This window comes from Melanerpes formicivorus, unplaced genomic scaffold (assembly GCF_026170545.1).
Source record: "Melanerpes formicivorus ecotype bairdi unplaced genomic scaffold, bMelFor1.0.p_v2 SCAF_18, whole genome shotgun sequence".
In the NCBI taxonomy this organism is placed as follows: domain Eukaryota; kingdom Metazoa; phylum Chordata; class Aves; order Piciformes; family Picidae; genus Melanerpes; species Melanerpes formicivorus.
This window is the reverse complement of record NW_027142370.1, coordinates 9,502,201-9,526,555: the sequence shown is the minus strand read 5'-3', so window position 1 is coordinate 9,526,555 and position 24,355 is coordinate 9,502,201.

The window sequence follows — 24,355 nt, the reverse complement described above, 5'->3', positions numbered from 1 at the left end:
AAAACACCTGAATGTTTATGAAGACTTCTGTCTGGGCTGACACAACCTAGAATGAAAAGCACAGATTTCTACAGAATGAGTTCAGATAAAATTCAGCAGCTGGATCCCTGCTCTCTTGGGGCTGGATCTTTCCCACCCCTTAGAAAATCACAAACAGCCCCTCAGTTTAAGAAGGACATCGAGACACTTGAATGTGTCCAGAGAAGGGCAACAAGGCTGGGGAGAGGCCTTGAACACAGCCCTGTGAGGAGAGGCTGAGGGAGCTGGGGTTGTTTAGCCTGGAGAAGAGGAGGCTCAGGGGAGACCTTCTTGCTCTCTACAACTACCTGAAAGGTGGTTGTAGCCAGGAAGGGGTTGGTCTCTTCTCCCAGGCAACCAGCACCAGAACAAGAGGGACACAGTCTCAAGCTTCACCAGGGGAGGTTTAGTCTCGAGGTGAGGAGAAAGTTCTTCCCCAGAGAGAGTTGTTGGCCATTGGAATGTGCTGCCCAGGGAGGTGGTGGAGTCACCATCCCTGGAGGTGTTCAGTGGGGGATTGGACATGGCACTTGGTGCCATGGTTTAGTAGTCATGAGGTATGTGGTGACAGGTTGGACTCAATGATCTTCGAGGTCTCTTCCAACCTTAGTGATACTGTGGTACAATCATCTGACAGCCACCAAACCTCTGGGAAAATCTCGACTCTAGGTCCTTCACCCAACAATCCACCAGCCTTCTTGTCCCCTTGTCCCCTTCCCCTCCTCCTCCTCAGTGATGCTGTTTACCCTGTGAGGAGCAAACTTGTCACACAAACTCTGGCTGAAAAAGTCCCAGCGAGTCAAGGACGTTGCATGGCACCATCAAGAGCAATAATTAACATTATGAAAACAAAACTTCAGCTGCTAATTCCCTCTTAGGAGGTTTAACAAATAACATTAGCCTTGAGCAGAACTAAGTACATTTTAACATGCTTCTTTACAATAGGGGTTCAATTACCCATAGCTGATTTTTTTTCACTGTAGTCATAAATTTAATACCATACTAATGAGTCAGTGAAGAGCAAACTGATGAGGAGCTTCATTCAGAGCAGAGCTGTTAAGATCATTTTCAATTAAACATTCTTTCTTCTCAAAATGCATTTTTGTCAGAGTGAAAATGCTGTGCAGTTAAATATTGATTGCAAGGATGTTATCAAGAAAAAGGTTTCAGGGAGCAGGATGCGTCCTCCAAACACCTAAGAAATGAAACACAACAAGGCTTGGTTCCTTTCAGGTGTTTTAACGTAGCTTTGGCTTACAAATATCACAGAATGGCTCAGGTTAGAATGAACCTCAAGGATAATCTACTCCAACCTCCCCACCATGGGCAGGAATGCCTCTCAACTAGACTCAGCTGCTCAAGGCCTCATCCAACCTGGTCTTGAACACCCTTAGGGAGGAAGCATCCACAGCCTCCCTGGGCTGCTTATTCCAGAGTCTCACCACCCTTGAACCAAAGAACTTCCTCAGATCCAGTCTAAACCTACTTTCCTCAGCTTCAAACCATTCCCCTTTGTCCTCTTGCTAGACACCCTTATGAAAAGTTCCTCTCCAGCCTTCCTGTAGGATGCCTTCAGATGTTGAAAGGCAGCTCTAAGATCCCCCCAGAGTCTTCTCTAACCTGAACAACCTCAGCTCCCTCAGCCTGTCCTCATAGCTGAGATGCTCCAGCCTTTGGGTCATCTTTGTGGACCTCCTCCAGGCTTCCATGTCCTTTGTATGAAGGGGCCACCAAAATTGGATGCAGTATTAGAGGTGGGGGTCTTACAAGAGCAGAATAAAGGGGCAGAATCACCTCTCTGGACACAACACTGGGAAAGCTGATTTCTCCAGCACAACGCAGTAAAGACTTCCCAAAACTCTTGTGGAAATGGAGTTGATTGTTCTAATCAGGTCTAACACTGACTTCCTGCTCTATCTGGGAGATAAATATTCCATAGAACCACAGAATGCCAGGTAGGAAAGCACCCCAAAGGTCCAACCTTGCTAGGTGAGGGTGTAGTTGAAATGAGCTGGCCCAGCACCCTGTCAAGACGAGTCTTGAAACTGTCTCCACTGCTTCTCTTGGGAGAATTGCCATTCCCAATGGGTTTTAGCAGGTTGTTTTGCTCTTCCCACTAAAAGGCAGGACAGCTGATCACCAAGAAAATGCAGCAAGTACTAAGTGATAATCAGGTTGGATGTTTAAATTGTATTAATTGTGTCTGGTAATTGGATCATGCTCTTTATAGACAAATGTTGATTTAGTTTTGTGTCTTCATCAATAGTTTTGACCTTGTATTGATAACACAGTTGGAGTTATGCTGCTGCTCTATTAGAATGAAATACTGCTGCGCTTCATGCTACTCCCAAAAGTTTCAGGCTAGCTTCAAGCAGAAGTTGGCTTCACCAAGCCTCAACCTGAATGGCTGCTAAGAGGAGCCAATAATGGCAGTGAAGAAGCTAGGAGACAACACACACCCAAAGAGTACTGGGGAACTAAACATCAGTGTGCATATGAAGAGCAACAGAAATATTTGGAAGACAACTACACCTAAGCATTTAAAAATAAATGTAACTTTGATCCAAGGTGTTCTAGGTAAAAATCCTGGCTTCTATCAAGAAAATATGTAAATAAAGAGCCCAGGTATCACTGCTAACATCAACATGGCTGCTTAGGTGCTCAGAAGTCCTCAGAAGTTCCCATATCCAGCAGACATTAAATACAGACTCAGGATTCTAGACCTTCACAGATGTGTGACTTCTTGAATTAGAGGATCTTCCACTGATCTCAGAGAACTCAACATTAAATGCTTAGCCTGGAGAAGAGAAGGCTCAGGGGAGACCTTCTTGCTCTCTACAACTACCTGAAGGGAGGTTGTAGCCAGGAGGGGGTTGGTCTCTTCTCCCAGGCAACCAGCACCACAACAAGAGGACGCAGTCTCAAGCTGTGCCAGGGGAAGTTTAGGCTGGAGGTGAGGAGAAAGTTCTTCACAGAGAGAGTTGTTAGCCATTGGAATGTGCTGCCCAAGGAGGTGGTTGACTCACCATCACTAAAAGTGTTTAAGAGGAGACTGGATGAGGCACTTGGTGCCATGGTTTAGTTGATTAGATGGTGTTGGGTGACAGGTTGGACTTGATGATCTCAAAGGTTTTTTCCAACCTGGTTAATTCTGTTTTATTCTATTCTGAATCTGATCTCACTGACTGATGCTGGCAAAAATGTGGTTTTCAGTGCAGTTGAGCATCATTATCCATTCTCCTAAAAATCAGACAAATAACCATTCAGAAGACAGCTATGTTGTCATGCAGAAGACTCTAGCTGGTTTATAATGCTGTCCAGTCACTAGAGGTACCCCCTGCAGTTCAAAACTTGACCCAGCACTGAGCTCAGACTTTTTCACTGCTTCCTGTATGCTTTGGACCAGCAAAGCATGTTGCTACAGAACACCTCTCACACTTGAGAGCTCAAATAAAGAGTCTCCATGCCAGAAAACTTGCTCCTGGGATGCGCAATGTCACCTCTGCCTCCTCTGTCACCTCCAGCCACTTTGGAGCTCTGAGCAGTAGGGGCTCATAGCATTTTTGGTGTTCAGATGTGGGGAGAGAGGATAACTTGCCCACACACCCACCAGACAGCACACCTGCCTCCTGGGAAACCAGTTTAGAACAGCCCTGGCCACTGGGAAGATTAGAGCAGGACTGCGTTTTGTCCAGCAGGAGACTCAGGGACGCAGCTGGATTTCTTCCCCTATTTTAGAGCTTCATTTTATGCCAAGTAGAAGACAAACATCACCTACAGCCCAGGAGCAGTCATTTTCCTCCTCTTTTCTGGAGTTGATAATCACATCACACAAAAAGCAATAAAGAAAGCAACAGTCACATAACACAACAATTAATAAAGACATGAATATTCACCTAAGCATTAGCAACAACAGTGTATTCATTTTTGTCATGTGGATATGAACCATCAGCATTCACAGGACATCAAAACAACTGGATCATAGCCCAACACCAAAGCCAAAGGGTTTCTGAGTAAATCAAGCCTGGTTTCAGAATCATCTCTTCCTCCTTCTGCTCTCCTCCAGCCTCCAACTGGCCGTGTGCTAGGACTCAGCAATTCCCAAGTGGCACTCAAGATGAGGTTTCTGAAACCCCCCTCAGGCAAAGTCTTTAAGCTTTTCTCATTCAAAAACAACCAGCCAACACTTTTTATGAGCCTGTAAATAATATCCTTTAACCTGTCAATGAGGCAGGGAAAAAAAAAAACCCACAACCCACCTAAAAATATGAACAAAATAGATTAAAGAGGTCAGAGTGTGGGGGAGTCCCCTGCAAAAAAAAAAAAGTTGTGGGTATTTTCTTAACCAAAATAATGATGATGATGATGAGGATGATAATAATAATAATAAAGGGAATGGAAGGCTGCAGGGCAGGGAAAGAGTTGTTTATGGCAAACAGTGAGATACACAGAAAATTGGCCAGGTGAAAACGTCTGATTGTGCTCTGGTGAACCCCAGCTAAATGAATATCTGACACTAAATAAATCTCTTAATAAAATTACTGCACTTCCAGCACCCTCCACACTCTGCATATGTAATAAAACTCTTTAAAATGAATAGCTGATAAGGAAATGAACCTGTTCAGGGAATGAATAAACACACTTCCCCCTTATACACACAGAAATACCAAATGGTGAAACATACTCATAGTGATTATCAGACTGTTAAAATAATAACCCTGTGAAACAAATAAATCTGCCCCACAGCAAATTATGTCTCTGCTGTACTTATGGTGAAACCTTCTCCAAACACCTGATAAAGGAATAAACCTGTTAAAGGAATAAATTGACTGTACAGTGAGGTTATCCACAGATTTACACTGGACTGCAGTGATAAACCTTCTTTTTCATTAGCCCAATAGATCATAGGATATACAGGACTTACAAATGTTTCAGCATTAAATAGAAGCCCCAGTGCTCTGCTGTACGGATGCAGCTGGGGGCAGGGGGGTCAATAAATAGGCTGAATGTTGCTTCACAAAATATCTGTCAGTGTGCATTAGCAGAATACCTGATCAAGAGATGAGCTGGCTGTAAAGCATCCCCTGCACACACCAACTTCCAGAGCAGGCGTGTTAACAGCAGCTGCAGCAGGTCTGAAAATCACACCACTGGTTTAATTGCTTAACCCTGCTCATCAAAGACTTAAAAACCCTATGGGGGGGGGGGGGGGGGGGGGGGGGGGGGGGGGGGGGGGGTGGTGTTAAGCTTTGTCTTGCCCCAAAAATGGACAGACCTGAAGCCTGTGCCAGGCTCTGAAACACCAAAGTGTTTCAGGTGGGTCAGGAAAAAGGATGGTCAGGAAGGGGAAGAAAAGATACTAAAGATACTGTAAAAAATCCCTATCAAGATGCAGGGGATGGAGGAGAGAGGAGAGAGGAGAAGAGAGGAGGAGAGAGGAGGAGAGAGGAGGAGAGAGGAGGAGAGAGGAGGAGAGAGGAGGAGAGAGGAGGAGAGAGGAGGAGAGAGGAGGAGAGAGGAGGAGAGAGGAGGAGAGAGGAGGAGAGAGGAGGAGAGAGGAGGAGAGAGGAGGAGAGAGGAGGAGAGAGGAGGAGAGAGGAGGAGAGAGGAGGAGAGAGGAGGAGAGAGGAGGAGAGAGGAGGAGAGAGGAGGAGAGAGGAGGAGAGAGGAGGAGAGAGGAGGAGAGAGGAGGAGAGAGGAGGAGAGAGGAGGAGAGAGGAGGAGAGAGGAGGAGAGAGGAGGAGAGAGGAGGAGAGAGGAGGAGAGAGGAGGAGAGAGGAGGAGAGAGGAGGAGAGAGGAGGAGAGAGGAGGAGAGAGGAGGAGAGAGGAGGAGAGAGGAGGAGAGAGGAGGAGAGAGGAGGAGAGAGGAGGAGAGAGGAGGAGAGAGGAGGAGAGAGGAGGAGAGAGGAGGAGAGAGGAGGAGAGAGGAGGAGAGAGGAGAGAGGAGGAGAGAACAAAATCACTATCAGATGAGCTGTTGCCAAATAAATCCCACATTCATTATAAGCAGGCTTGATGGCCACAAACTCTACTCCCCACTAGCCAGCCAAAAGGGACACAGGAACAAGCTCATTTATGCCTCAAAATTCCAACAGGTCCTGCCTTAAGTGGCAACATCTGAGACACAAATATTGAGAGGAACGAGAACACACACCACAGAGCTCTGTGGGAAGCACAGAGCATCTTCTGTCTCCAGTCCCACCACTGTCCCTTCCCAGGCAGCCAAGTCCTCTTTCATTAAACAGGTTTTGCTGAGATAAGAACATTTGTATCAGCCCTGTAAATAGGTTTAACAGGTGTTGCCTCTTCTCTGGAAGTCTCCAAGGCCAGGTTGGATGGGGCCTTGAGCAACCTGCTCTAGTGGAAGGTATCCTTTCCCATGGCAGCAGGGCTGGAACTAGATGATCTTTAAGGTGCCTTTCCAACACAAACCATTCTAAGATTCCATGAATGAATGTTAAACCTCACCAAAAACAACCCATGAAAAGCCCCTCCTGTTTGAAGTCTCCATCCTCCTGGGTGGGTCTGTCATCTCACGAGCTAAAGCAGGTGAGGAAAAGGCAAAAAAAAACACAACACCCAACCATCAAGGGAGAAAAATTCTGTGTTCTTGCCAGTGTCCCAGAAAATGGGAGGGATGAGCAAGTAATGTGGAGAACAACCCAGATGAAATGTGATGGTGAAATGAATAAGTAAGTTCATTATATTCTACAACACGATAAGACTTTGCAGGCCTGATTACAACATTAAAGGGACGGTGCTGCAATATTATAAATTACAGGGTGAAGCACTCCTGCTTCTGTCTCTATATTTCTAAGGTGGGAGAAGTTAATTATTTTTATAGGTCCCAGATATTGCAAGGATGAGGATAGCAGAATATCTTGTCATCAAGCCTAAAGACAGCAGTGGGGAAGAGGTGGCGGAGGGGAGAGGGAAGGGGGAAAGGGAGGGGGGGAAAGGGAGGGGGGGAAAGGGAGGGGGGGAAAGGGAGGGGGGGAAAGGGAGGGGGGGGAAAGGGAGGGGGGCAGGGGGGGAAGCACCCTCATTTAAAGAAAATTCTTATAAAAGCACTAAAAGTGATATATAGAATTTTTGACCTCCATCCATCATTTTTACATGCCCAGGTACTTCAGGCTTTGTCTCTATAAAGCATCACTCTGTTATTTTTCATGAGGCTGAACGTAAATGGGCAAAGCTCAAGACCTGGAAGTAAAAATTATATATATATATACAAAGTGTTTCAGGTGGGTCAGGAAAAAGGATGGTCAGGGAGGGGAAGAAAAGATACTATATAAAAATCTCCATCAAGATGGAGGAGAGGAGGAGAGGAGGAGAGGAGGAGAGGAGGAGAGGAGGAGAGGAGGAGAGGAGGAGAGGAGGAGAGGAGGAGAGGAGGAGAGGAGGAGAGGAGGAGAGGAGGAGAGGAGGAGAGGAGGAGAGGAGGAGAGGAGGAGAGGAGGAGAGGAGGAGAGGAGGAGAGGAGGAGAGGAGGAGAGGAGGAGAGGAGGAGAGGAGGAGAGGAGGAGAGGAGGAGAGGAGGAGAGGAGGAGAGGAGGAGAGGAGGAGAGGAGGAGAGGAGGAGAGGAGGAGAGGAGGAGAGGAGCTCCATCCATCATTTTTACATGCCTAGCTACTTCAGGCCTTGTCTCTATAAAGCATCACTCTGTTATTTTTCATGAGGCTGAACGCAAATGGGCAAAGCTCAAGGCCTGGAAGTAAAATATATATATATATAAAAATAGAAATAAATTTAAAAACAAGGGAATGAGGGGAAAATGAGGGAAAAGGTTAATGAGAATGGGTGTGATGTTATTAGCAGTGAGGAGCAGAGGGAGAAGAGCAGAGCAGCACTTCCAGCACTCTAAGTGGCCGCCGGCACAATCAGTAACCCTGAAGTATATTCAGCAATCTTTTATTTTTTTTCCCCCCTCTTTCTCCTTTTTTTTTCTTTCCAGTTGCCCACCACAGCCTATATTACAAATACATAAATCATAATGTTTCAACAAAAGCAAAATTTAATTTTCTCCTTTCAGCTGTTATCTGGGCCGGGTGGTATATGGCAGGCTGCGGCCGAGTCATTTATTACACTCGCTGAATGGATAATGGCAGGGAGAGTCTATTATAGCCAGCTTTGTTAGGGCTCTGAATGTGCTACTGAAACCTGTGGCAGCCTAAATCTCTTTACATCTGTAATAGATACACAGCACTCTATTATTTCATGCCAGAGCAAAATTAAATAGTTGTGTGGAGGGGGAGGAAAGGAGGGCTGAGGGGTGGAGGGGCTCTGGGGATGGCGTTTCGCTGAATGCAAGCGGCAGCGGTGGCTCTGGGCTCGTCCTCATCTCCCAGGCACAGATTCCCAGATTGGGTTGGGAGGGACCTTAAAGATCATCTAGTTCCAACCCCCTGCCGTGGGCAGGGGGATCACAGAATCACTAAGGTTGGAAGAAATCTCAAAGATCATCAAGCCCAACCTGTCACCACAGACCTCATGACTAAACCACGGCACCAAGTGCCACATCCAATCCCCTCTTGAACACCTCCAGGGATGGTGACTCCACTACCTCCCTGGACAGCACATTCCAATGGCTAACAACTCTCTCTGGGAAGATCTTTCTCCTCACCTCCAGCCTAAACTTCCCCTGACACAGCTTGAGGCTCTGTCCTCTTGTTCTGGATCTTCTGCTCAACCAGGTTGCTCAAGGCCCCATCCAACCTGGCCTTGAACACCTGCAGGTAGGGAGCATCCAGCAGCCAGGGACTGCAGGAAGTGCAGCCCTGGGATGTCCCAGGGTACCTTTGCTGTCCAATACTGTGAACACATGGAGGAGGTGCAAGAGACAGACTGCATCAAGGAATCAGAGAATTGCTTCAGTTGGAAAATCTTTGTAAAAGATAATCAAGTCCAACTGTCAACCTAAGACCAGCATGGCCATTAAACCATGTCCCCAAGGGCCATGTCCACACGTTCTTGAACAGCTGCAGAGAGGGTGACCACTCCTTCAGAAATAGGTCAATGCGCATGGTTGTGTTTCCCTCTGCTGGCTGGCATCAGGGGGCATGGAAATAGCTTGCAGAGCTCTCTTTAGTCTACTTGGTAGAGAGCTAAGTCTCAAATGTGGTACGTGAACACATGAAGTGTTTTTCAAGTGGACACATATCCAAGACACAGGTGCAGAAGAGCTGGGCTTGTAGTGATAGGATGAGGCAGGATGGATTGAAGCAGGAAGGGGAGAGACTTAGACCAGAGATTAGGAAGAAATTCTTGACAGTGAGGGTGGTGAGACATCAGAACAGGCTGCTCAGGGAGGTTGTGGATGCTGCCTCCCAGGCTGCTCGGGGCCAGGTTGAATGGGACCTTGAACAGCCTGGTCTAGTGGAAGGTGTCTCTGCCCACAGCAGAGGTTTGAACTAGATGATCTTTAAGATCCATTTTGATCCAAACCATTATCTCATTCTATGATTCTGGATTTTTCCAACAGCAAAGGTAAAACAGGGCACACAAACTTCTCAGAGCCACACTGCTGGTGCCAGCCCTGCTCAGAGCAGCGATGCAGCAGCCTGAGCCGCTTGCCTCTGCTGTTTGCAAAGCTCACGTGCGTCCCACAGGAGCTCTTCCATTTAAATAGGGGAGGGATCTCACCTCCAAACAACAAGGCTGGTGACAGGCATAGCTGACACACAAGGGGTAGAGGTTATAATTTCATGAGGCATGAATGTTTGGTTTTAATTTCAGCCAATTAAATGAAACTCTCTGGCTGAGGCCCGCAGCACAAGGGTGCCTGAAACGGCCGTCTACTGCGCACATCAGGTGCTCAGGAGCTTTCCTTTTCTGGGGGGTTTCTTCAGCCCAGTGACTAGATGAGAGGAAACCACCGGGGCATGAGCTCTGTGACAACATAAAATAAAGCCAGAGATGAAGGTTTCCCAGGGATCTTTGTCTAAGGCTGTTACATTGCTCAGTTAATTTCAGAGCAGCACGCTCGAGCCCATGCTGGCTGTTGAACCCCCTTGGACTCTAAGAAAATTTATTATGTGGATTTGTAATTACTGCTTTGTAGGGGAAATTAAGCAGTTTATAGTTTGTGGGGTTAAGTGAAGGTCTACCTACCAGCTTGCATGAGGATTCTTCTTAGCTGCCTCTAAAGATCCACGCTTGTGCCTTTTGCAGCACCAATAAAATGGCTGAACAAGAAACTTGCAGCATTTCTGAGATTCACAAGAAGTTTGGGACCCAAGGTCCCCCCCTTCCTGCCTGCCATGCCAAGGATTTCAGAAGTTGCATAGAGTTTCAGGACTCTGAGGGTAAAGCTTAAAGACACCTCTCCAATTGCTCTGTCAGCTGCAGACCCTGGTTCTATGAACACATCTACAAGGAGACATTTCCATTTTTGCAGCTTTCCCAGGAGGTTTTACCCACTTATTACCAACAGCAAATATTAATGCAAAGTTATTGACCCAAATCACAAGATATTTGTATTGCAGCTCTTCCGTGCATTTCAACACCAAAAAACCTCCTGACTCATGGGGAAGGCCAATTTCTTGGCAGCAAAGAGCAGGAGGGGAAATAAAACAAGTAACTCCTTGCATCAACATTTTCTTCTAGACAAGTTCATCACATTTCCTGCAGTGCTAGCTCTAAAATATCAGCATGGGAAGGCTACAGCCAAGGAAATCACTGTATGCCAAGTGCTCATAGCGCAGCACAGCGAAGAGACAGATAGTGCTTGGGCACAGAAGACTCTCAACAGCACCCCATGGGTCAAAACCCAAGGAAAGTGAATACTCCTGTTTGCCTTGCAGGGTTGTTGCATGACTCTGAGCATTCTGACATCGTGAATCCCATTTTACAGAGAACCTGGTGTGAGAACTTCCTTTTGAAATTCAAAGTCATAAAAGAGATATTTGTGTTAGCATGAGCAATGCTCATGCTGGAGGAACAACACATGGGTTCCACCTTGGCAGATGAAGGTCAGCCAGTGGTGATGAGGAATGTTTCCCTGATTTTACACACAGAGAAACCATTCAGAACACTGACCATGAAGACTATGTCCAAACAGATTCTAAAGCTGGCCTTTCATTCTTGTGTCCCCCCACGTTCAAGAGAAAGATCCTCCTTATTAGCCCTCATCAAGAAGCTTTAAAACTCAAGGAGGTCAGAGACAGAAAAATACTGGAAGTTCTTGAGCCTCTGAGAGAAATTCTTGCTCTTTACCAATTGCTCACACTTTGTCCTCAGCATCCACCCTGAGGTAAGCCCTACAAAGCTCCCTGCAACCAGGAGCAGCACAGCGCTACAGGACACTGCAGTTCTGGCCTCTCCCCAAGCTGCGTGAGGGAGGTTGAGTGTTTGATTCAGCAAAGGTGAGTTTTGCTTGGGATAAGAGGGAATCCTCCCTGTTGGGAACAGGAGAACAGTGGAAATATTCTATGGAATTTTTTAATCAACACTATGGAGATAAAAACAACCAATAAAATACAGAAATTGTTTCAATGAACTGCATTTTGGTTCCATTTTAACAGAATTTGGGACTGCTCTAAGGAGTCCCTCTTCAGCATTAAACATTGAAGGATAGCCAGGGAACAAACGTACCTTTTCTCTCCCCAAAACAGCCCCACTTTAATTTCCCCTTCTCATAGCATTCCCATTGCAGCAAAGAGGATTGCAGGGGAAACTGACTGGCAATAGCAGGTACCACAATGTAAAGAGTTTCACCTCTGGGTCATCAATTAAAATCCAGTCCCAATTGGTAGTGACTAAACATCATTACCCTCTGATAGCTGTTCAATTGCATATTTGAACGGGAGTCTCAGCAGTCCCAGACCTATGAAGCTCCTGCTGAAGCTCACACACACTGCTGGGGGGGGTTGGAAAAGGCCTCAGGGAACTGGCACCATGCTGGTGTTCAATGGTTTGGTCTCAAATGCCATCCCCAGCTCCCCTTCCTATGAACCCTGATTGATTATCTCACCATGTACTGTTCTCCCTTGGCCACCACCAGGAGCACTGCTGGGGATCAGGCAGGGTGCATGATAAGATGTCAGTATGAGAGCCTCTCTTTCTTCTTTTTTTGGATGCATCTCAGACAGAACAGGAGATCTTGGGCCTGAGTAACCTCAGTTTCAGGCTCAACTTCAGCCCTCTCCATGGCTCATCAGTTTGGCACAAGAGCCATCCTGGTACCTGGTATAGCCTAGAAGTCACCTTAATCAGGGGTTTTCCCAGCAAAGTGCTGAAGATAGCATTAAGGTAGTTGGTGGTTGCTGTTGGTCTCAGTTTTCATAGTGAAGACCTGGCCAGATGGGCTGCTGGCTCCAGAATAGCTTCAGACACTGCTTTCCAGATGTGGGGCAGCAGGAAGATGTGGCTTTGCAGAACATCTGCCGTGGGTTTAGGCGCTGCATTTCAGGTGTTTGCATCCACCACTTCACTTCAACCTCTACCTGATGGCTCCTCAAGTGTTTCAGGGCAAAAACAGCTTCAACCACCACCAAGCCCACAAGGATGGGGCAATTTTCAAATCTCATTTCATAAGTGAAGTGGTGAAACCCTGGAATGGGCTGTCCAGGGAGGTGGCTGAGGCCCCGTCCCTGGAGGTGTTTAAGACCAGGCTGGATGAGACTCTGGCCAGCCTGATCTACTGTGGGGTGTCCCTGCCCTTGGCAGGGGGGTTGGAACTAGATGATCCTTGGGGTCCCTTCCAACCCTGAATGATACTGTGATGATACTATGAAGTCAGTGTGGAGAAGAGTTTAAAACAGAGCTAAGAACATAGCTGCTCCTGTAGCTAAAATTCTCTGTGCAGTCAATCAGTGTGCCTAGCCAGCGGGGAGGGGTAGGAGAGCCTAACTTAAACCAATGTAGATTCCCTCTAGGTTCCCCTCTTTAACTGGCCTGACCTTTTCTAAAAGGGTTACATCACATGCAGACCTCAGCTATTACCCCCTGAACACCATTTTCTCTGTTCTGGAAAACCTCACTGAAATAATCCCCCAACCAACCTTGCGTTGAGAGCCACCCACCAGCAGGACTGGGCCACTGACAAGGTCCTGCCAGGAGTGCAGAGGGAAGTCATGTCCCTCTGGCCTAGATCATTTCTTTTAATAGATCCACAACCTGGGAAGGAGCCAGAGATCCTAAACAACGATACAGATGTAAAGAGGTGGACAAGACATTAAAGAAATAAAATCCATATCAGGGCAATAGTGGTCATAAAGCAATAAAGTGGATGTATAATAGTTCCTGGACTTTTAATTTGGGACTAATTTGTTGCACAATGAGGTTGCAATTTTCTAATTGTGATTGCCATTTTAATTTTACTCATGGCTGTGCAACTAACAATGTATAGTCTAGTAATTAAAATTAATTGTACCTTCACCTGCATATTTCTATTAGGCTGTTAAATTTAGTCTGTAGGCTCAATGATTTTGTTCTCTGGGAGATGCTGAATTCATTTCAGCCAGCCCAATTAGGTTACACTCTGTAATTCCTGTGTGGAAAACAAGCATTTGACTTTGATAGGAGGAGTTGCTACAATCCCATTTTAGCAACTGCACGTTCAACCCCAGCACACAGGCTGACAGAAGATACAGCTGAGGCATTTTTTTCCCCCTTCTTAAAAGCAGCCTGCTTGTGGGATACCTCTTGCAATCACGGTCCCTAGGAATAAATCCAATGAGAACTCAACTAGGTAGTCACCATTCAATTAATTTCATGAACAATTAACAGATGTCTCCCTAACCACACACACATGGTTTCAATTCAATCAGAATTTTATGACAAGCTGCACCACGCCTGTGTGAAGCAACAGGACAGAACAGACTGTTTCAACACACAGGCAACACTCTTGCAAAGCCATGCTGCCGCGCACAAAACCTTTTACAGCCATGCCCCAAATGTCCAGAACCCACAGTGCTTTGAAGCACAGAATCACAGACGGCTCCTTCATCGCTCTACCATGAAAACTGTTTACTGTGAACTGAATTGCAACTACTTCCTTTGAGATTATTTTTCACCCTGTACCTTTGATTACCATTGTCCCATATAAGCCACTGTTAAATAACATCAGGACCTTTGCCTAACATTCAGAATAATTGGCTGTTTGGGGTGGTATTATCGGGACTGCTCGATGTGGCTGGGCGAGTGACTGTTATTCATGCAGTTCACTGCTAGCCCCTTGACCTGCATCATTGCTGGAACAAGTTTTATGAGCTTAATTGCATTCCCACCCACCCCACCCCCTTCTCATGTAAATTTGTCTGCGCAAATAGAATCTCCTAGCTCTTGTGCACCGTCATCTTCCCAGAAATCATCCTCAGAGTTCGGCAAGTCTGTTCAAAAACCAGACCAAATTCCAGCTGTATTTGCTGAGCTGCATGAAGCTGAAACATAAGCCAGTTGTTGTCATTTTATTAAATGAAGTGGGGAAAAAAAAAACCACCAAACTGGTGTTGATTAAGACATTATATGTAGCCAGGGAAGGAGGAAAATCCATGAGAGATGATGGAGACAGAGACTAAGAGCTTTTAACAGTATTGGAAATTACAAAGCTTCCTACGGGGGTCTATATTTGTTATAGGATGGCTCGTTATCTTCAATCTAAAAGTGACCTTGATAAAGTATCTTTTGACACTTTTACTGCTCCTTTAAATGAAATATTCCCTATATCTTCACGAATCAGCTTGAGTGGAATTGACTCGGCAGCTCAGCTTCGGAAAGACGGCGCCGGGGGGGGGGGGGGGTGTGGGGGGGGGAAGGAAGGAAGGAAACATTTTCTAATTTAAAAGAAATTTGAGAAAATAGTTCCATTCCCCTCTCTATTATCTAACCATTCCGGGGCCTTCGGTCCCCCCCCCGCCCTGCAGCATCAACATGCACGGTTTGCTTTGCAATCCTTCTGCAGAAATTAGCTGACACCCATCAAGGCAGATAACGGAAAGCTGTGGCATTAGCGCTCGAGAGTGCATTAATCTTGCCCAAATTAAAATCTGCGCCGCGGCGTTTAAGATTGAGGCCACCATGGTTCAGCGCTGTTTGACCGCCAATTTTGATAAAAGTGTTTTAAGAGAGGTGAGACGGAGATAAATTGCCCGCGGTTAGCCGGCGGCGGCGAGGGGAAGCGCTCGGAGCCTGCGGGCTGCCGGCGCCGCGGGGGGGTGGCACGGCTCCGCGCGTGTTTACACACAGCGCACCGCGGAGGCGAAGGCAATACATTACCCTGTATTTCTTGGAGGTGACATCAATATTATATTTCATCGGCAGGAGACAAATCTACTCTCACGTTTGAGTATCTGAAGATAAAGGCGGCGCTGGTTGTAAAACAAATGAATATTCTCCCCCCCGGCGAGTCACTTCCGCTTGAGTTTCAAAGCAACCTGCCGGGGCTGGAGGGGTGAGTTAAGCCTCAGGGATTCAGAGAGCGGCTTGGGTTGGAAGGGACCTTCAAGATCGTCTAGTTCAAATCCCTTGCTGTGGGAAGGGACACCTAAGACTACAGCAGATTGCTCAAGGTCTCACCCAACCTGGCCTTGACCACCTCCAGGGAACGAGAATCCACAACCTCCCTGGGCACAGTATCACAGAATATCTTAGGTTGGAAAGGACCTCGAGGATCATCTAGTCCAACCTATCAACACAGACCCCATGACTAGACCATGGCACCGAGTGCCAGACCATGGCAACCTGCGTCAGTGTCTCACCACCCTCACTGTCAAGAATTTCTACCTAATCTCCAGTCTAAATCTCCCTTCGTCCAGCTCAAAGCCATTGCCCCTCATCCTATCACTACAAACCCTTGTAAAAAGTCCCTCCCCTATAGCGCCCCTCAGGTACTGGAGGGCCACCAGAAGCTCTCCTTGGAGCCTTCTCTTCCCCAGGCTGAACTATTCCAACTGTCTCAGCCTGTACTCACAGGGAAGGTGTTCCAGCCCTCCAATCGTCTTCACGGCTTCCTCTGGACCTGCTCCAGCAGTTCCATGTCCTCTTTCTCAGTTGAACTAACAAGAACAACGGGAACTCTTTGGGATCCTCCTTCTCTGTTGAACTAACAAGAACATGGGGAACTCTTTGGGATCCTCTCTGTCTGTTGAACTACCAAGAACATGGGGAACTCTTTGGGATCCTCCCTCTTTGTTGAACTACCAAGAACAAGGGGAACTCTTTGGGATCCTCCCTCTCTGTTGAACTAACAAGAACATGAGGAACTCTTTGGGATCCTCTCTGTCTGTTGAACTAACAAGAACATGAGGAACTCTTTGGGATCCTCCCTCTTTGTTGAACTACCAAGAACAAGGGGAACTCTTTGGGATCCTCCCTCTCTGTTGAACTAACAAGAACATGAGGAACTCTTTGGGATCCTCTCTATCTGTTGAACTAACAAGAACATGGGGAACTCTTTGGGATCCTCCCTCTTTGTTGAACTAACAAGAACATGGGGAACTCTTTGGCACTTTAGGTCAAATTTAGTGTAATGAGGAGCTCCTAGGATCTTCAGAGAGCCCCAAGGTCTCAAGTCCTTACCATATTCATATTCAGTCTGAAACACTTTTGCAGTCTGAGAGCTCAAATAGCTCTGTAGCAATGTAAATCATGAACAGAGCTGCTAACACATTTCATTTCAAGACCCCCAAAAGCTGTACTCAAAAAGACTTGATTCTCACCCTGCAACAACTAGGATTTTCACCTCTTACCTGATTGCCTTCCTTGTCTTGACATGGTATAATGAGGTCAAAGAATTAGAAATGAAAAGGAGATAATTCCCTGATCCAAGTTACTTACCAAGAAGCAGACAGTAAAACACAATCAGTCTGCTGTTATGGTTCCCCTCCAAAATTTGGAGAACAATTAAAAGCCATGGATTTAATTCTGCTATTATATAATTATCACTTGTTACAGCAGGCAGAAAAAGCAATCACCCTTATCTAGCACCATCCCAGTGAAAATCCATACACGTCTTAACTGGGGGGCAGGGAAGTGAAACAGCCATGTGACTTTACTGGGAAAAGGTGAATCCATTTTTTAAGCAAGAAATCAGTGCCTGAGGCAACCACTGTACAGAGTATTTTGCTTCCTCACAATTTCCCATGTATTTGGCTTCCCTAGGAACAAGCCACTACAGAGGAGCACGGTCAAGAGGTTGCTAGAGGGAGCAAGTCCCCCATGTCAGGTAAGTTCTGACTTGCTGCTGTCAAATCACTTCAGTGGCTCAGCACCAGCCTCTGTGACCCATGAACTGGGTAAGCACTGCTTGCCAAATCCAGAGGAGGGCTATGGAAAGTAAAAATCTGTCAAGTATTTGAGATGTTCCAGTAGAAATCACTGTGAATCCACAGGACACAAAGGCAAAGTGGGTCAAATAATCTTTTCTAGGAGAATTCACCTCAATCATCAAGAATAAAACCCAAATCATCAGAGCTCTCACCTTGGAAAGGCTTTGCTTGCAGCTAAAGCCATCCCATGTCAGTTTGAATGCTGAACTCAGACTTGTTCTTCATGGCTCTGTGAACTTTGCCATACCATGTGAGCAAATGAGAGCAAGCTTGTGTAGAACAGCATTTAAAAGCCAAGTAAACAAGTTGAGATAAAACATTCAGGCCATGAACTGTATGAGGGACTTCAGCAGTTGATTGTAGGACAAGAAGGAGATGTAATAAAAATGCTGCAGAAGATGCTTTGGCCCCTAAGGTTCACAGTGGCACGAGAAACCAGACAAAAAGAGATGTGTGTAACTAGAAGAACCACAAGGCAACAATGAGAGAATTAAATAAGAGCTACACAGCTGAACAGGTCACTCCTTATCTTCTAGATCCCCCATGGTTTAAGTCCTGGGTTTCTAGGAAGTCAGCTAACATTTTGAAGGCAGTGGCAAGGGACTCTGCTCTTCTAGGTCACAGAAACAGCAGGTCAAAGCAGGTGAGCTAACAGAGCCCTCTTCAAAATGAGTGAAGGGCAGTAGGTAAAACCCCACAGGAACTATGGACCTGTACAAAACTCACCACCACCTGCTTCAGGAGCCAGCTGCACTTCTTTGGCCCTACTGGAAACTAAAAACTACCTAATTATTTGGAAAACAACAGCAAAATGAGAGGCTGCATTGCACTTGGCTTCAGGATGAGAGGGAGAAGGAAGGAAAGGGAAAAGTGGAAAAAAAGAAAAGGAAAGAAGGGAACAAACAGAGGAAAGGAAACAGAAAAGGAAGGGGGGGGGAAGAGGAGGGAAGAAGAGGGGGGGAAGAGGAGGGAAGAAGAGGGGGGGAAGAGGAGGGAAGAAGAGGGGGGGGAAGAGGAGGGAAGAAGAGGGGGGGATGAGGAGGGAAGAAGAGGGGGGGAAGAGGAGGGAAGAAGAGGGGGGGAAGAGGAGGGAAGAAGAGGGGGGGAAGAGGAGGGAAGAAGAGGGGGGGAAGAGGAGGGAAGAAGAGGGGGGGAAGAGGAGGGAAGAAGAGGGGGAAGAGGAGGGAAGAAGAGGGGGGGAAGAGGAGGGAAGAAGAGGGGGGGAAGAGGAGGGAAGAAGAGGGGGGGAAGAGGAGGGAAGAAGAGGGGGGGAAGAGGAGGGAAGAAGAGGGGGGGAAGAGGAGGGAAGAAGAGGGGGGGAAGAGGAGGGAAGAAGAGGGGGGGAAGAGGAGGGAAGAAGAGGGGGGGAAGAGGAGGGAAGAAGAGGGGGGGAAGAGGAGGGAAGAAGAGGGGGGGGAAGAGGAGGGAAGAAGAGGGGGGGAAGAGGAGGGAAGAAGAGGGGGGGAAGAGGAGGGAAGAAGAGGGGGGGAAGAGGAGGGAAGAAGAGGGGGGGAAGAGGAGGGAAGAAGAGGGGGGGAAGAGGAGGGAAGAAGAGGGGGGGGAAGAGGAGGGAAGAAGAGGGGGGGAAGAGGAGGGAAGAAGAGGGGGGGAAGAGGAGGGAAGAAGAGGGGGGGAAGAGGAGGGAAGAAGAGGGGGGGAAGAGGAGGGAAGAAGAGGGGGGGAAGAGGAGGGAAGAAGAGGGGGGGAAGAGGAGGGAAGAAGAGGGGGGGAAGAGGAGGGAAGAAGAGGGGGGGAAGAGGAGGGAAGAAGAGGGGGGGAAGAGGAGGGAAGAAGAGGGGGGGAAGAGGAGGGAAGAAGGAGGGGGGAAGAGGAGGGAAGAAGAGGGGGGGAAGAGGAGGGAAGAAGAGGGGGGGAAGAGGAGGGAAGAAGAGGGGGGGAAGAGGAGGGAAGAAGAGGGGGGGAAGAGGAGGGAAGAAGAGGGGGGGAAGAGGAGGGAAGAAGAGGGGGGGAAGAGGAGGGAAGAAGAGGGGGGGAAGAGGAGGGAAGAAGAGGGGGGGAAGAGGAGGGAAGAAGAGGGGGGAAGAGGAGGGAAGAAGAGGGGGGGAAGAGGAGGGAAGAAGAGGGGGGGAAGAGGAGGGAAGAAGAGGGGGGGAAGAGGAGGGAAGAAGAGGGGGGGAAGAGGAGGGAAGAAGAGGGGGGGAAGAGGAGGGAAGAAGAGGGGGGGAAGAGGAGGGAAGAAGAGGGGGGGAAGAGGAGGGAAGAAGAGGGGGGGAAGAGGAGGGAAGAAGAGGGGGGGAAGAGGAGGGAAGAAGAGGGGGGGAAGAGGAGGGAAGAAGAGGGGGGGAAGAGGAGGGAAGAAGAGGGGGGGAAGAGGAGGGAAGAAGAGGGGGGGAAGAGGAGGGAAGAAGAGGGGGGGAAGAGGAGGGAAGAAGAGGGGGGGAAGAGGAGGGAAGAAGAGGGGGGGAAGAGAAGAAGAGGGGGGGAAGAGGAGGGAAGAAGAGGGGGGGGAAGAGGAGGGAAAAAGAGAAGAGGGGGGGAAGAGGAGGGGAAGAAGAGGGGGGGAAGAGGAGGGAAGAAGAGGGGGGGGAAGAGGAGGGAAGAAGAGGGGGGGAAGAGGAGGGAAGAAGAGGGGGGAAGAGGAGGAGAGAGGGGGAAGGGGGGGAAGAGGAGGGAAGAGGGGGGGAAGAGGAGGGAGAACGAGGGGGGGAAGAGGAGGGAAGAAGAGGGGGGGGAAGAGGAGGGAGAAGAGGGGGGGAAGAGGAGGGGAAGAAGAGGGGGGGAAGAGGAGGGAAGAAGAGGGGGGGAAGAGGAGGGGAAGAAGAGGGGGGGAAGAGGAGGGAAGGAAGAGGGGGGGGAGAAAGAGGAGGGAAGAAGAGGGCGGGGAAGAGAGAGGAACGAATGAGAGGGGGAAGGGAGGGAGAAGAAGAGGGGGGAAGAGGAGGGAAGAAGTGGGCGGGAAAGAGGAGGGGAAGAAGACGGGGGGGGAAGAGGAGGGAAGAGAGGGGGGGAAGAGGGGGGGAAGAGGAGGGAAGAAGAGGGGGGGAAGAGGAGGGAAGAAGAGGGGGGGAAGAGGAGGGAAGAAGAGGGGGGGAAGAGGAGGGAAGAAGAGGGGGGGAAGAGCAGCAAGAAAAATGGGGGGAAAGGAGAAAGAAAAAAGAAAAAGGAAAGGGAAATAAGCTCTTTGTGATGGGGTTGGTCATGTTACAGAAAACATTGCTGCAAGTTACTGTGGGAATATGGAAAAAAACATAAGCAAAATATATAAAAAATAAATAAAAGAAGGGGAAGGTAGTGGGCAGGAACGTGTCCCACTAGCCCAGCTTGCTCAAGACCCCATCCAATCTGGCCTTGAACACCTCCAGGGAGGGGGCATCCACCACCTTCCTGGGCAACCTGTGTCAGTGTCTCACCACCCTCACTGGAAAGAATTTCTTCCTGATCTCTATCTGAATCTCCCCTCTTCCAGCTTCAATCCGTTCCCCCTTACCCTATCACCACAAGCCCTTGCACAAACCCCCCCACCCCCCCCACCCCCCAGCTTTCCTGTAGCCCCTTTCAGATACTTGAAGGCTGCTCTAAGTTCTCTTTGGAGCCTCCTCCAGGCTGAACAGCCCCAACTCTCTCAGCCTGTCCCCATATGGAGGTGCTCCAACATACCTCTCATGCAGGTCACTCCTGCAAGACCTTACCTGGGTGGGACTGACCATACTGGGGCAGACACAATGAAACAACAAGGAATCAGGCCTGCTCCCACATCCAAGGAAGAAACTACAGTTTTAGATAAGAAATTGGCGTTGCCACCTGAGAGGTGCTTCTGCACACCCCATAACATGAGTCAGGGTTAAATTCTGCCAGTCACCTAGAAATCTGCAGTGGCCAGAGACATTGCAAATCGTCTTCATATTGCTGATTTACCATTCCACTGCAATTTGCAAAGCACTAAATATGTAACTTGAAGTCAAATAAAGACTTGCAATGCCCCCTTGAACAGAAGCCCACTGATCCCTCTGAGCAGCCAGGGGTCCCTCTGTGACCAGCTGAGGCTGGAGGCCGGCTCAGTCTCAGTTAATGGCATGCACTGCAGTCGTATAAAAGCCACTTGCTTGTCCCTGATGTATGGAGGCTTGGGATGCAGTTGTTAAATCCAAGCAGCAGCCAGGCTTTAAAGATTTGCAATTGCCCCAAAAGCACTGATAAAGAACAGTTGGTTTCTCTCATTATGTAAAATGTGGATGCTCTTGTCTTGGCCAAAGAGGGAAAAGCATAAGATTTCCTGCTACTTACAGGTCATTTGGCTGAAAAATACAGTCCCTTTGCAGTTGAGCCTATTGGCAATTAGATAACAAATACAGGACATGTAGATGGAGTCCAAAACATTGCTGTGCTTTACAGTCTGCTTGCACAATAACTCTCCAGCTGGAAATGCAGAGCAACAACAACAACAAAAATTTCCCAGATAAAACCCACAGAGCAGATGTGTAAAGTAGCAAAGCCCCGCTGATCTCTACAGAGGTACTGGGATTTATAGTGGCTGAGGGGTCTGTCCCTTCCTGGTGGGTTTTGAAGCCCCCACAATTAATTAAGAGAACTCAATAACAGTGCATTCTGCATGCAAGTCCTATGTCCCAGGACAATTTTATGGCCTTGCCAAACCAGGTTGCGTATTGCAGGTGAAATTTATGCCAGCAGAACAAGACTCCTTGGAGATGTGCATGGAGAGGGAACTAGGCAGAACATTAGTGGGATGTCACAAGCCCTATGAGGAGAGGCTGAGGGAGCTGGGGTTGCTTAGCCTGGAGAAGACGAGGCTCAGGGGAGACCTTCTTGCTCTCTACAACTATCTGAAGGGAGGTTGTAGCCAGGAGGGGTTGGTCTCTTCTCCCAGGCAATCAGCACCAGAACAAGAGGACACAGTCTCAAGCTGCACCAGGCGAAGTTTAGGCTGGAGGTGAGGAGAAAGTTCTTCCCAGAGAGTTGTTAGCCATTGGAATGTGCTGCCCAGTGAGGTGGTGGAGTCACCATCCCTGGAGGTGTTCAAGAGGGGATTGGACGTGGCACTTGATGCCATGGTTTAGTAGTCATGAGGTGTTGGGTGACAGGTTGGACTCGATGATCTTTGAGGTCTTTTCCAACCTTATTGATTCTATGATTCTATGTCCCACACTGAATATCCAACAGAAAGACATCTGCAAAAAGTGTTCTGTGGCACAGACAGCTCTAGCACATTAATCAAGAAATTAAGAACTGTATCACTTCAACAGAGAAGATGACTCCAAGCTTTATCTCAGCAATTCCCATAATCAGCCCCCCCTGAAGAAAAATGTAAACAGTTCTAGTGATGCACATCAGGAACTCTGTGTGCTTGTGAGGCTGGCAGCAAAGACCCTGCCTCTCATCAGAGGAGGAAGGATCACCCCATGCCTGGCAATGCCTGGGCACTGTGCATGCCAGGTCAAAAACCCCACGAGGCTGGGCACAGCCAGGATGGAAGGAAGAAGGCACAAAGGCAATGCTAAAAGGGAAGAGCAGAAGGGAGTCTTTTTGCAGAGCAAACCAGAACATGCAGCAAAAGCATTTACCACCACGAGCTGCCTAGTGGGTGCCTTCCATGCACCATTAGCAGGTGTTTGACTTTACGACTATGAAGAGACTCAGAAAAGTGAATTTTCAGTATGTTGCCAATTCCACAATGCATACAGAAGGGAGGAAGGCTGAAAAGACAACAAACATGCTGAAGACACAAAAGGAGGTTTGGCTCATCAAAGTTTATCTCTGCTAATAAAGAGAATAAATGGACATCAAAGTAAAGATGTCATTAGCAGTAAGGTGCAGCACTTTGTCACCAGTAGGATAACACAGCATGGAGCCTTTTTTCTGGGTGATAATAGGATTATGGGGTGGGTTTTTTTCCCAATACAAACTGTAAACTGACAGATTTTAAAGACATCACCTTGAGCAGTAGGAATGGTGCTCAAGGAAGCAGTTTGAGATGAGATATTTACTATTTCGGTGCCTATAATCAGCTTTTGTGGTTATTGCATGAAGACTTAGGAGATTTCAAGCAGCTCAGGATCCAGAGCACTTTCTTTGCACCAGTAAAACCCTGACATGTCTGGAGAATAATATGGAGTCACCATCACTTGAGGTGTTTAGGAAGAGACTGGATGGGGTGCTTGGTGCCATGGTTTAGTTGATTAGATGGTGTTGGGTGATAGGTTGGACTCGATGATCTTAAAGGTCTTTTCCAACCTGGTTAATTCTATGCTACTCCATTCCATTCTACTCCATTTCATTCCATTCTACTCCATTCCATTCCATTCTACTCCATTCCATTCCATTCTACTCCATTCCAACCCATTTACACTCTTGCCCATAAGCATATTTACACCACACTGAGAGGGACTGTTATCCATGAAGTGATAGAGACGGAGATTAGGAAAAATTTCTTTGCTGCAGGAGTGGTCAGGCATGGGAACAGGCTTGCCCAGGGAGGTGGTGGAGTCCCCATCCCTGGAGGTGTTCAAGAAACCTGTGGCCATGGTGCTTGGGGACATGGTTTCACAGTCATGGTGGCGTTGGGTTGATGGTTGGACTGGATGATTTTAGAGGTCCTTTCCAACCAAACCAATTCCATGGTTCTACAATTCCACGAGAAACTCAGCGGGATAAATTCCACATAATTGCAACAGGGGCTTGCAAAATTCAGTTAAACCCCTCATTGCCTGCTCACAAGCACCACAGAAACACCATGTCATGGGTTTGGGGTTTTTTTTCTCTGTAGCAATTCAGCCCTTCTAGTTCCACTTATTATGGTTTATTTTTTCCGTCATCCTTTACCTCCATGTTCACATTGTCACTGCCAAGCCAGGAAGCAGCAGTGGCAGCCCCATCTTGAACTGCCATCTCTCACTCTCAAATAATCTGGTTTGCAATGGGTATCCTTTACCTGCTATTCTTCTGTTTTCCATCTCAGGAGCTGCCATGAAATTGACATTTAAAACTAATTGTACGGTGAAACCCCGCGGATTCCAGGAGCTGTGTCCAAGCTTGGTGGCAAGGCAGCAGGACTAGATTCTCCCCTGTATTAGTTTTCTGTCTGCTACATAA